The sequence below is a fragment of the Pongo abelii genome, chromosome 9 (assembly GCF_028885655.2).
Source record: "Pongo abelii isolate AG06213 chromosome 9, NHGRI_mPonAbe1-v2.0_pri, whole genome shotgun sequence".
Classification (NCBI taxonomy): domain Eukaryota; kingdom Metazoa; phylum Chordata; class Mammalia; order Primates; family Hominidae; genus Pongo; species Pongo abelii.
This window is the reverse complement of record NC_071994.2, coordinates 19171331-19185341: the sequence shown is the minus strand read 5'-3', so window position 1 is coordinate 19185341 and position 14011 is coordinate 19171331. Positions and strand designations below refer to the sequence as shown.

At 45.4% G+C, this 14011-nt stretch overlaps 1 long non-coding RNA gene across 1 annotated transcript; it reads right to left on the bottom strand.

Annotated features, from left to right (window-relative positions):
* Positions 1 to 1248: 1248 nt before the first annotated feature.
* LOC129048907 (uncharacterized) lies at positions 1249 to 13589 on the bottom strand. The gene is made up of 3 exons (XR_008511591.2): positions 12895 to 13589; positions 3421 to 3559; positions 1249 to 1426 (listed from the first exon to the last, which is right to left on the bottom strand). It is a non-coding gene; the product is annotated as an uncharacterized LOC129048907 (long non-coding RNA).
* Between the last annotated feature and the right edge of the window lie 422 nt (positions 13590 to 14011).

Below are 14011 nucleotides of genomic sequence, written 5' to 3'. Positions count from 1 at the left end.
AATAATATATAAAATATATAGTATATATAAATAATATATTATATATCACATATATAAATTATATATAATATAAAAATATATTATTTTTATATTATAGAATAATATATATTATATAATAATATAATAATAAAATAATATTATAATTATTATATATATATTAGCCAGGTGTGGTGATTCACACCTGTAGCCCCACTACTCAGAGGCTGAGAGGGGAGGATCATTTGAGCCCAGGAGTTCAAGTCTGCAGTGAACCATGATGGCACCACTGCACTCCAGCCTGGGTGACAGAGTGAGACTCTGTCTCTAAAAATATACAAGTAAGAATAAATATTCCATGTCTGCATTGTCCATTTGGCTATTGAGCACTTGATACGTGGTTTGTTTGAATGAAGAGCTGGTTTTTAAATTAAATTAAATTAAAAAAATTTTTGAGGCAGAGTCTCGCTCTGTCATCAGGCTACAGTGCAGTGGAGCAATCTTGGCTCACTGCAACCTCTGCCTCCTGGGTTCAAATGATTCTCCTGCTTCAGCCTCCTGAGTAGCTGGGACCATAGGTGTGTGCTACCACCCCTGGCTAATTTTTGTATTTTTAATAGAACGGGTTTTCTGCATGTTGGCCAGGCTGGTCTCGAACTCCTGGCCTCAAGTGATCTGCTCGCCTCGGCCTCCCAAAGTGCTGGAATGATAGGCGTGAGCCACCACACCTGGGTAAATTTAATTTAATTTTTTTTGGAAACGGAGTCTTACTCTATTGCCCAGGCTAGAGTGCAGTGGTGTGATCACGGCTCACTCCAATCTCCGCCTCCCGAATTCAAGTGATTCTCCTGCCTCAGCCTCCTGAATAGCTGAGATTACAGGCACCCAACACCATGTCTGGCTAATTTCTGTATTTTCAGTAGAGACAGAGTTTCACCATGTTGGCCAGGCTGGTCTCGAACTCCTGACCTTCAGTGATCCGCCCATGTTGGCCTCCCAAAGTGCTGGGATTACAAGCATGAACCACCATGCCCAGCCTAATTTTAATTAATCTAAATTTACGTTTTAATAGTCATATGGGGCTAGTGGCTACTATTTTGGACAACACAGCTCCAGAAATTAGGAGTGATGGGAAGAAAAAACTTTTAACAGAAAAATGTTTAAGAGAAACTTTTTTAAAGACAGTACTTTTAAAGAGTTCTTTAGAGAACTAAATTCATTTTAGCTGATTTATAATACAAGAATATATTATATAGACTTTAAGTAACTTACAAAATGTTGGGATGCTTAAAGACACAAAAACCCTTAACAAAAGAGACATCTTTTCCCTTTTCGTCCTTCTTGTTCTTCCACTTTTTCCTTCTTCCTCCTTCTTCAACTCTAGTAGCTCTGTTTCACTTTTTGTTTCTCCTTCTGCATCCTCCTTTTTCTGGCAAGAGGTGAGAACAGCCTAAGTGGATGGAGGGTTGATAGGGAGAAACCGCCTTAGTTCACTTCTCTTCTGTTCCTGCGAGTGGCACCATCCCAGGTCTGTTCTGTCCCGGGAGAGGGACTGCCACTGGGTTGTTCATTAGATTCAGGTGACACAGACAGTGCAGGACAACCCAGTGGTAAAATCATGCGGTTTTTTTTTTAATCCATTCCTTGGGCCGGGCGCGGTGGCTCATGCCTGTAATCTCAGCACTTTGGGGGGCCGAGACGGGCGGATCACGAGGTCAGGAGATCGAGACCAACCTGGCTAACACGGTGAAACCCCGTCTCTACTAAAAATACAAAAAATTAGCCGGGCGTGGTGGCGGGCGCCTGTAGTCCCAGCTACTTGGGAGGCTGAGGCAGGAGAATGGCGTGAACCCGGGAGGCGGAGCCTGCAGTGAGCCGATCGCGCCACTGCACTCAAGCCTGGGCAACAGAGCGAGACTCCAGCCTGGGTGACAGAGCGAGACTCCATCTCAAAAAAACAAAAAAAAAAAAACAAAAAAAAAAACATTCCTTATGTATGAGGAAAAATCATGAACTTTTGAGCTGAGAGGTTCCTTAGAGACTGTCTGGTCCAATCCCTTCATTTTTTAAATTAGGAAATAAAAACCCAGGACTCCTAACCCCAGTCCTGTGCTTGTTCTGTAACTCACAGTGGATGGCCCACATATTTTTCCAATATTTTTTCTTAAGAACAAAAGCATAGCCGGTCTTGGTGGCAAGCATCTATAATCCCAGCTACTCTGGCAGGAGAATCGCTTGAACCCGGGAAGCGAAGATTGCAGTGAGCAGAGATCACACCACTGTACTCAGAGCAAAACTCCTTCTCCAAAAAAAAAAAAAAAAAAAGCAAAGAAAACTTAGCAACACTAAATCAAACCACACTTAGATGTTGTTTTCCTAATCTCAAGCCTTTTAGATAGATCTCGTTTTAGCAAAAATTTTTGGTCTTGATACATGGGAAAAAAATGAAAGGCATTCTTTGAGCTTTTTTTTTTTTTTGAAAAATGACTGTTCTATAAATGTTCAAAAATATTGCATCATGTTTTAAAATCGTTATTATAAATGAAATGACTGGGCCGGACGCAGTGGCTCATGCCTGTAATCCCAGCACTTTGGGAGGCCGAGGCGGGCAGATCACGAGGTCAGAAGTTCGAGACCAGCCTGGCTAACATGGTGAAACCCCGTCTCTACTAAAAATACAAAAAGTAGCTGGGCATGGTGGCGAGCGCCTGTAATCTGAGCTACTTGGGAGGCTGAGGCAGGAGAATGGTTTGCACCTGGGAGGTGGAGGTTGCAGTGAGCCGAGACTGGGCCATTGCGCTCCAGCCTGGGCAACAGGGCAAGACTCCGTGTCAAAAAAGAAAAGAAAAGAAAAGAAATGACTGAATATTGCCTAGCTACTGTTATTTATTTTGTGTGTTTGCTTTTTAGAAAAGAGCACGTGCCTGAGTGTTGGTGGAAAGTTACTAACGAAAGCAAGACATTTTTCATATTAAACACATTCATCTGATATGGAAAATAACCTTTAACAGACAACATGAAAATAAGATGAATGTAGCTGAGTTTGCATAAGAGTACCTATTTTTCCTGGCAATTACATAACAGTGTACTATGAAGTACTATTAAGTTAAGGCTCTAGAGTCAGATTCTTGCTCTAGAGTCAGACACTTAGAAGCTGTTTGATCTTGGGCAGGTGACTTACCCTTTCTGAATTTCAGTTTCTTCTTCTTGTAAAATGGAGTTAACAATAGTACCTACCTCAAAGAGTAGCTGACTAAAAGGGAATCCATGTAAAGCTTACAGCATAGCACCTGACTCATAGTAAGCTTTCAATAAATTGTCATTATTATCATTTACTTGGTATTATTAGATATGAGATATGTGAGCTTTGCAAATTAAGTGCTATGCAAATGAAAATTATTTAAATTATATATATATATATTTTTAAAGTAATTATAAAAATACCCCAGATTCCAGTCAGGTGCGGTGGCTCACATCTGTAATCCCAGCACTTTGGGAGGCCGAGGCAGATGGACCTCAGGAGATCAAGGTCAGGAGGTCAGGAGATCAAGACCATCTTGGCCAACATGGTGAAACCTCATCTCTACAAAAAATACAAAAGTTAGCTGGGTGTGGCAGCGCATGCTTGTAACCCCAGCTCCTCAGCAGGCTGAGGCAGGAGAATCGCTTGAATCGCTTGAACCCAGAAGGTGGAGATTGCAGTAGCAGAGATCCCACCATTGCACTCCAGCCTGGGCAACAAGAGTGAGACTCTGTCTCAAAAAAAAAAAAAAAAAAAAAAGGGCTGGGCACGGTGGCTCTTGCCTGTAATCCCAGCACTTTGGGAGACTGAGGGACTGAGGTGGGCAGATCACCTGAGGTCAGAAGTTCAAGACCAGCCTGATCAACACGGAGAAACCTCATCTCTACTAAAAATACAAAATTAGCAGGGCATGGTGGCGCATGCCTGTAATCTCAGCTACTCAGGAGGCTGAGGCAGGAGAATCGCTTGAACCCTGGAGCGGAGGTTGCAGTGAGCCGAGATCGTGCCATTGCACTCCAGCCTGGGCAACAAAAGGAAAACTCCGTCTCAAAAAAAAAAAAAAAAAGAACACCCAGATTCGGCCAGGCGCAGTGGCTCATGCCTGTAATCCCCGCACTTTGGGAGGCCAAGGCGGGCAGATCACCTGAGGTCGGGAGTTCGAGACCAGCCTGACCAACATAGAGAACCCCCATCCCTACTAAAAAAAAAAAAAATATATATATATATATGCAAAATTAGCCAGACATGGTGGCACATGCCATGCTAATTTTTGTATTTTTAATAGAGATGGGGTTTCACCATGTTGGCCAGGCTGGTCTCTAACTCCTGACCTTGTGATTTGCCCGTCTCGGCCCCTCAAAGTGCTGAGATTACAGGTGTGAGCCACCGTGCCCGGCCCAAGGAATGGATTAAAAAAAAAAAAAACCATTATTTTACCACTGGGTTGTCCTGCACTGTCTGTGTCACCTGAGTCTAATGAACAACCCAGTGGCAGTCCTCTCCTGGGACAGAACAGACCTGGGATGGTGCCACTCGCAGGAACGGAAGAGAAGTGAACTAAGGTGGTTTCTCCCTATCAACCCTCCTCCCAGCTACCCGGGAGGCTGAGGCAGGAGAATCACTTGAACCTGGGAGGCAGAGGTTGGTGAGCTGAGATCGCACCATTGCACTCCAGCCTGGGCAACTAGACTCCATCTCAAAAAAAAAAAAGAATATGAACATATTACATACATATGTATGCGTGTATGTGTGTGGAGAGAGAAATTGATCAAGCAAATGCAGTAAAATGTTAAGATTTGGGTAATTTGGGTGAAGGATATACTGTTATTCTTGTAATATTCTTGTAGTATTTTTCTGTAAATCTAAAATTATGTCAAAATAAATGTTAATTTATAAAATCCTTGAACTTTGACAAGGTCCTCAGAAAAGGAATAAAATGAGGACAGAATTTTAAAATGTAAAAAAAAAAAGTTTGTTTTTGTAAAAATAACCCATAGCTACAGGGGAAGAGATGTTACTTAAGGAGAGATTGTTTTCAGAATATAAATTAGGAGGCCTGGGCCTTCATTTAAGCATCTGCTGATTTAAGGCTCCGACAAATGCTGGCAGAGTATCTCCAATAGAGGGCGGTACAACATTACGAAGAATAAATCATATCACATGGGTTTTGGGTAACATTATTTAAAGTGGATTAAAGTGCTAACAAGTAGAACAAAAGTACCAAGAATCTTAGAGCTGAATGCTAACCACATCCCATTTTACAGATGTGCAAACTGAGACTCAAAGTGGGAAAACAACTTGGTCAAAATCATAGCTACAAGTAGCACAAATACCTTGCAAATACAGTTGGGGCGGGGCGTGGTGGCTCACGCCTATAATCTCAGCACTTTGGGAGGCCAAGGTGGGCGGATCACCTGAGGTCAGGAGTTTGAGACCAGTCTGGCCAACATGGCGAAACCCCGTCTCTACTAAAAAATACAAAAATTAGCCAGGCATGGTGGCACGCGCCTGCAATCCCAGCTGCTACTCTTGAGGCTGAGGCTGAAGAATCACTTGAACCTGGGAGGTGGAGGTTGCAGTGAGCAGAGATGGCACCACTGCACTCCAACCTGGGCAAAAGAGCAAGACTCTATCTCAAAAAAACAAATCAAAACAAATATAGTTGGCCTTCTGTATCTGTGAGTTCCATGTTCCTGGGTTCTGCCTTAGTGGATCCAACAATCAGGTATGGAAAATATTGAAGGTGGAATTGAGTATGGAAAATATTGAAGGCAGGGATGGTTGAGTTTGTACTGAATATGCATGGACTTTTCCCCCTTGTCATTATTCCCCAAGCGATACAGTGTAACAATTATTTACATAGCAATTTACATTGTATTAGGTATTATAAGTAATCTAGGCCATGTGCCTGTGGCTCAGGCCTGTAATCCCAGCACTTTGGGAGGCCAAAGTGGGCGGATCACGAGGTCAAGAGATCGAGACTATCCTGGCCAACATTGTGAAACCCCATCTCTACTAAAAATACAAAAATTAGCTGGCTATGGTGGCACACGCCTGTACTCCCAGCTACTAGGGAGGCTGAGGCAGGAGAATCGCTTGAACCTAGGAGGTGGAGGTTGCAGTGAGCCGAGATCACACCACTACACTCCAGCCTGGGTGACAGTGCGAGACTCTGTCTCAAAAAAAAAAAAAAAAAAAAAGTAATCTAGAGATGATTTAAAGTATTTGAGAGGATGTGTGTAGGTTATATGCAAATATGACACCATTTCGGAGACTTGAGCATCCATGGATTTTGATATGGGTTGGGGGGCATTCCTGGAACCAATCCCTCACAGATAGTGAGGAACAACTGTAATAGCCACAGCTATCATTCCTTGAAGTCTTACTAATGTGCCAGGCACAGTCCTAAGCACTTTATATACATTATCTACGTAATTATACAATGCCTCCCTGTTTTTTTTTTTCTCTCAAGTTGAGGCTCAGATAAGTCAGCCACTTGTCTGACAGCACTAAAAAATGAGATTCTGACAGTGCCCATAGCTAACATGCCATTCTGTCCCACCTGCCCTTAAAGAATTGATCCCTAGTAGGGGAGCCACAACATAGCCATCAAAAGAGAAATCCATCCAATATGTACTGTTGGATACGCACCCAGCAGGAGCCAGAGATTCAGTGAAGGAAGATTCTTAGGACTGAAAAGAACAGAAAAGGAAGGTGCCCCAAAATGGGGGAGGGGGGTGTGAGTCTTCTGTGAAAATGGAGGCCGGGAGTGGTGGTTCATGCTTGTAATCCCAGCACTTTAGGAGGCCGAGGTGGGAAGATTGTTTGAGCCTTGGAGTTCAAGACGAGCCTGGGCAACACAGCGAGACCCGTTTTTCTATTTTTTTTTTTTTTTTTTTTTTTAAAGAAAGAAAAGGCCACGCATATGCCTGTAATTCCAGCACTTTGGGAGGCTGAGGTGGGTGGATCACCTGAGTTCAGGAGTTCAAGGTCAGCCTGACCAATATGGCGAAACCATGTCTCTACTAAAAATACAAAAAAAAAAAAAAAAATTAGCCGGGTGTGGTAGTGGGTGCCTGTAGTCCCAGCTACTCAGAAGGCTAAGGCAGGAGAATTGCTTGAACCCGGGAGGTGGAGGTTGCAGTGAGCTGAGATCTCGCCACTGCACTCCAACCTAGGCAACAGAGTGAGACTCGGCCTCAAAAAAGAAAAAGAAGAAGAAGAAAAGAAAAATGGATAGGTTTAGAGATGAAAAGAAAGCAGAGTAGAGAGAGGATATGAAGAGAAAATAAAGAGGGGATGAAAAGCATCCACTCTTCTTGAGGAGGGCCGTGAGCCTAAAATGTTGACTCCTCCTATCCCCATTACCCTGTGTCTCCTCTAAAGAATCCACCAGCTGGTCTTATTAGCTCTACTTCCAGAAACATCCGTGATTCCTCCACTTCTCTCCATCTGCACTGCCACCTGCCTTCAGGCCACATCACCCCTCACCTGGTCTCCTTACTTCTTTTCTTTCTTTTTTTCTTTGAGACAGGCTCTTGCTCTATAGCCCAAGCTGGAGTGCGGTGGCGAGATCTTGGCTCTGCAACCTCTGCCTCCCGGATTCAAGCGATTCTCCTGCCTCAGCCTCCTGAGTAGCTGGGATTACAGGCGCCCGCCACCATGCCCGGCTAATTTTTTTTTTTTTGTATTTTTAGTAGAGATGGGGTTTCACCATGTTGGCCAGGCTGGTCTCAAACTTCTGACCTCAAGTGATCCACCCGCCTCGGCCTCCCAAAGTGCTGGGATTACAGGCATGAGCCACTGTGCCCGGCCTGGTCTCCTTACTTCTTTTACACTTTTCATAGTTCATTCTCCACACAATAGCTAGAATCATCTTTTAAAACACAGATCATTTCACTTTCCTGTGAACATCGTTTTACTTAAAAAAAAATTTTGGGGGGACAGGGTCTCACTCTCTCTCCCAGGCTGGAGTATAGTGGTGTGATCACAGCTCACTGCAGCCTTGACCTTCCAGGATCAAGTGATCCTCCTGCCTCAGCCTCTCAGCTGTACTATAGGCACATGCCACCATGCCTGGCTAATTTTTGTATTTGTGTAGAGGTGGGGTTTTACCGTGTTGCCCAGGCTGATCTCAAACTCCTGGGCTCAAGCGATCTGCCTTCCTTGGCCTCCCAAAATGCTGGAATTACAGGCATAAGCCACTGTGCCCAGACCTCTTTTTTTTTTTTTTTGAGACAGAGTCTCACTCTGTCACACAGGCTGGAGGGCAGTGGTGCAATCTCGGCTCTCTGCAGGCTGGACCTCCTGGGCTCAAGTGATTCTTCTGTTCTAGCTTCCCGAGTAGCTGGGACTACAGATGCATGCCACCATGCCCAGCTAATTTTTAAATTTTTTTGTAGAAATGGGATTTCCATATATTGCCCAGGCTGGTCTCAAACTCCTGGGCTCAAGCAATCTGCCCACTTCAGCCTCCCAAAGTGCTAGGATTACAGGCGTGCGCCACCATGCCCGGCCTGTGTGATCATCTTTTATCAGCTTCCTGCTGCACTTGGAATAGAATCAAAGCTCCTGGCCAGGCTGTTTGAGCTGGCCCCTGCCCACCTTCCTGACCTTATCTCCTACCAATCTCCCTTGCCCTTGTTACTTCCTTCAATTCACCCCGAGGACATGAGAAGCTTGTTTTCAGGGGCCTTTGCATTTGCTTTTTCTTTTGTCTGGAACACTCTGCTTCTAGGTCTCTGCATGGCTGTCCCCTTCTTACTCAGGTCTTCCTTAAATGTGTGCCCACAGAGAGGACTTCCTGACCACTAGGTCCAGCGCAGCCCCAGTGTCTTTCTGTCATTGCACCCTGATTCATGACATTGCGTGTGCTCCTGCTATCACAGCCTGGCCCTCATCACTGTCTGCAATAATTGTACTCCTGTGTTCGCTTGTTTATTGTCCATTTTTCCCTCTAGAATATAAACTTCATGAGGATAGAAATTTCTCTTGTTCATCACACCAGTGCCTACAGCTATGAGTGTTTGGCAATAGTAGGGATGTAGGCCGGGTGTGGTGGCTCACATCTGTAATCCCAGCACTTTGGGAGGCTGAGGTGGGTGGGTCACCTGAGGTCAGGAGTTCAAGACCAGCCTGGCCAACATGGTGAAACCCCCATCTCTACTCAAAATACAAAAATTAGCCAAGCGTTGTGGCACATGACTGTAATCCCAGCTACTTGGGAGGCTGAGGCAGGAGAATCACTTGAACCAGGGAGGCAGAGGCCGCAGTGAGCCAGATTACACCACTGCACTCCAGCCTGGGAGGCATAGTGAGATTCTGTCTCAAAAAAAAAAAAAAAAAAGTAGGGATATAATAAACAGTTATTGAGTGAATGGAGGGATGGGCTGAATTGATTGGAACAGAACAAAGAGTTCTGGTGAAACAAAGAAGTGAGTGGGACAGGGAGACATATTTGAAAGGATTAGGGTGAGATTGAGGTGAGGTGGGCCTCAGATGGTAGCCGAAAGCCTCTAACTGTTTTCTGTGGGCAGTAGAGAGCTGCTGAAAGTTGTTGATTTCCTGAAAGCAAGGTTTGCTTAATACTAGTGTGTAGGATGGATTAGAGGAGTGCCTAGGGATAGGCAGTTAGGAGAGTTAGGAGACTACTGGAAATCCATAGGCCGGGCATGGTGGCTCATGTCTGTAATCCCAGCACTTTGGGAGGCTGAGGCAGGAGAACTGCTCGAGGCCAGGAGTTTGAGACCAGCATGGGCAACATGACAAAACCCCATCTCTACAAAAAAATACAAAAATTAGTTGGGCATGGTGGCATGCCTGTTGTCCCAGCTACTCGGGTGGCTGAAGTTGGGTGATCACTTGAGCCTGGGAAGCGGAGGTTGCAGTGAGCTGAGATCATGCTATTGCACTCCAGCCTGGGTGACAGAGTGAAACCCTGTCTCAAAAAAAAAAAAAAAAAAAAAAATCCAGGCAAGCGAAGAATGATTTATTTTTAAAATAAATAAATTGCCTGCTTTGACCATGTAACAACAACAATGATAACGACTCATGCTTGCACAGAACTTACTGTGTGTTTTTGTTTGAGTGTCTGAGTAGACCAGCTGGAATGTGTCCCAGTGGTGGTGGGGTCTGAATTGAAATGAGATGGGGTGGTACCAAGGTATCAGCTTGTCCTTATTCTGAAATTACGGTTTGTGGGTAACATCATTTCAGTCAGTCTTTAAAAGGTTAACAGGCTGGGCGTGGTGACTCATGCCTATAATCCCAGCACTTTGGGAGGTCAAGGCGGGGCAGATCATTTGAGGTCAGGGGTTAGAGACCAGCCTGGCCAACATGGTGAAACCCCGTCTCTACAAAAAATACAAAAATTAGCCAGGCTTGATGGCACACTCTTATAGTCCCAGCTACTCAGGAGGCTAAGGCAGGAGAATTGCTTGAATCCAGGAGGTGGAGGTTGTAGTGAGCTGAGATGGCGCCACTGCACTCCAGCCTGGGTGACAGAGCGATCATCTGTCTCAAAAAAAAAGGGGGGGTTAACAATCAGGTCATAGGATTTAAGAATTTAAAGTCTTAGCTCCAGAAGAGACCCAGTCCAAGTCTTTTCATTTTACAGATAAGGAAAAATGAGATTAGAGAAGGGAAGTGACTTGCCCAAGGTCAAGAGGCCAAAAGTGTTTCCTCTGTTTTCCAGAGATATTTCTTCTCTCTCAGTTAGGTTTCTTCATTTCGAAAATACAGAGTCAAATCCTTCTGCACAGGGCTAAATTAATATTATTATTTTATTTTAATTTTTTTTTTAGACACAGTGTCTTGCTCTGTCACCCAGGTTGGAGTGCAGTCATGTGATTATAGCTCACTGCAGCCTCGAACTCCTGGGCTCAAGTGCTCCATCTGCCTCAGCCTCCCAAGTAGATAGATTACCTGCCACCCCACCCAGCAGGATCAAAGAAATATTATGAGAGGCCTTTATAAATATTATGACACCTCATCTCAATCAAAACCGTAAAATGAGGGACTCACTTGATATTTTATTATTATTTGGCCATAGCTGCGAGCTTGGCTTTAGCTCAGGCCCAGATTCATTCTTTCTTTTCTTTTCTTTTTTTTTTTTTTTTTGAGATGGAGTTTCGCACTTGTTGCCCAGGCTGGAGAGCAATTGCCCAATCTCGGCTCACCACAACCTCCACCTCCCAGGTTCAAGCGATTCTCCTGCCTCGGCCTCCCAAATAGCTGGGACTACAGGCATGTGCCACCACGCCCGGCTAATTTTTGTATTTTTAGTAGAGATGGGGTTTCTCCATGTTGATCAGGCTGGTCTCGAACTCCCGACCTCAGGTGATCCGCCAGCCTCGGCCTCCCAAAGTGCTGGGATTACAGGCGTGAGCCACTGCGCCCGGCCTGATTCATTCTTTCAACAAATTTTAGTGCCTGCGAATGCAGGTCTTGTTCTCAGCACTGGAGATGCTACAGTGAATCCAGCATTCACAAGCCCTATCCTAACAGTGCTTTCATGCTAGTGAAATGTGTGTGTGTGTGTGTGTCTGTGTTTGTGTTCTGTGATGATAGGTGCTATGGAGAAAAATCAAGCAGGAAAGAGGAGCAGGGACTTGCCAGAGGCAGGGGAGGGGCTGGAATTGTAAATAGGGGAATCCAGGAGGGACTCTCAGAAAAAGTGACGCAGATTCTGGGCTGCACCTTAGCACAGTGAAGGGGGACACTTTTTAAAGAACTATATTTGTTCTTGGATAGCAGAGTCCTGAGGGAAGACTGACTTTGCTAGGATTCGGGGTGATGACCGTCGACACTGGCTTGGAGCAGAGGCTACAGAAATGAAACCTTCCCTATCAGCACTCTTCTAGACCATCAGATGTAACTTTCTGCTTCCTTCTTGAAAAACAAACCCAAGCCAAAGGCTTCAGGGAGTAGCAGAAATAATTTGCACTAAGACTCATCTTCAAGTCTTCTTTGGGAAAGGGCAGGGACTGACATTGGTCCATTCCTACTATATGCCAGGTGCAGTGCTGGCCTCCTCCATACACCGTCCCATTTTATCCTCCAGGCAGCCCCGCAAGGGGGTATTTTTGTCCCCATTTTGGAGATGAGGTAACTGAGGCTCAGAGTGTGCATGTGACTTGCCCCACGTCGGCACAGCTGGTAAAAGATAGATCAGAGATTCAAACGCCGGGCCAGTTGGCCTGGCACCATATCCTGTACTCTCTCTGTGGCATCACAGCCTCTTCTGCAGATGGAGAGCAGGAGTGGCTTGAAAGCCACTACTGAAACCTTTCCCAAAAGGTAATTTAGAAATTGTATAGTCCAACTCCTTCATTTCACAATGCAAATGAGATAACGTGTGAATGCCTGCCTAAACACCTTATAAGCATACAATGAATGTTGGTTTTCTGTCTGCAGATTAGAGATGTGGTTGCTTGCCTGAGATCGCACAGCAGGTTAGCAGCAAAGCTTGTATTCTAAAGCAGCCTCTGCACCTCCAGATCCCTCTGTCCTAGATTCACTACCCTCGGAGCCACTTCACATTTAGTGGTCAAAGGCTGTATTGTCAATGACAAAGAGAAAGAGGAAGAACTGTCAGGCTACAGAGGGCCAGATGCCCAGTTCTCAAGACCGCATGGGCAGGAGGGGAACAAGAAGAAAGTGGGAAGCTCTGCCCTACTCCTCCCCATCCCCAGATGGGGAGGGATGGAGAGGCAAGAGAAAACCTCTCTAGATGGCCTTTGTTCACACTTACAGCCAAGCGGTGTTTATTCAGCACCACTGGGTGCTAGACACTGAGGATCAGGAACTGCATACAGGAGCAAAACTCATCTCAGCCCTTGGTGCTGGCAGGTTAGTTAGTGGGAGGGACAGAGGAGCAAACAGATTGTGAAACCTACCATTGGGGTCAGCAGAAGGATGAGTGATGTGTTCAAGGTTGCAGGACTGTCAGGTGATTCCTGTGATGTCTTCACACCGTTGTTTCTGGCAGAAATTGCCTAAAAATACTCACTCCTTCGTCAATGAGCTGTGATCATGTAAGGTTTCTATAAAAATGATGATTATGGCCAGGCAAGGTGGTTCATGCCTGTAATCCCAGCACTTTGGGAGGCTGAGGAGAGAAAATTGCTTGAGCCCAGGAGTTTGAGACCAGCCTGGGCAACATAGTTACACTTCATCTCCACAAAAAAGAAAAAAATTAGCTGAGTGTGATGGCGCGAGCACACCTGTAGGCTGAGGTCACTTGAGCTGGGAAGATTGAGGCTGCAGTTTGCCGTGATCATGCCACTGCACTCCAGCCTGGGTGACAGAGAAAGATCTGGGCTCAACAAAACAAAATTACTTTTTTAAAAAAGGATAATTATGGCCGAACATGGTGGCTCAAGCCTGTAATCCCAGCATTTTGAGAGGCTGAGACGGGCGGATCACTTGAGTTCAGGAGTTTGAGACCAGCCTGGGCCAACATGGTGAAACCCTGTCTCTACTGAAAATACAAAAATTAGCCGGTTGTGGTGGCGGGCACCTGTAATCCCAGCTACTTGGGAGGCTGAGGCAGGAGACTCACTTGAACTTGGGAGGCGGAGGTTGCAGTGAGCTGAGATCGCGTCACTGTACTCCAGCCTGGACAACACAGCGAGACCTGTCTAAAACACACACACACACACACACACACACACACACACACACACACACACACGGGGTCTGCTGAAATCTCAGTGAAGCTGCACAGACACGCTTCTGTTACAGTGAATTTGCTTTTCCAAGTTCTTTGCTTTAAGAGGCAGGGTGGCGGTGGGTACTGAGAGCTGGTGTGGGGCTGGCTGTCTTGGTTTCACATTCACTGGAGTAACCCTAATAACAATAATGATGGCAATTATTACTATTATTACTATTTTCTTTTTGAATCGGAGTTGCGCTATTGTTGCCCAGGCTGGAGTGCAATGGCGTGATCTCCGCTCACTGCAACCTCCGCCTCCCGGGTTCAAGCGATTCTCCTGCCTCAGCCTCCCAGGTAGC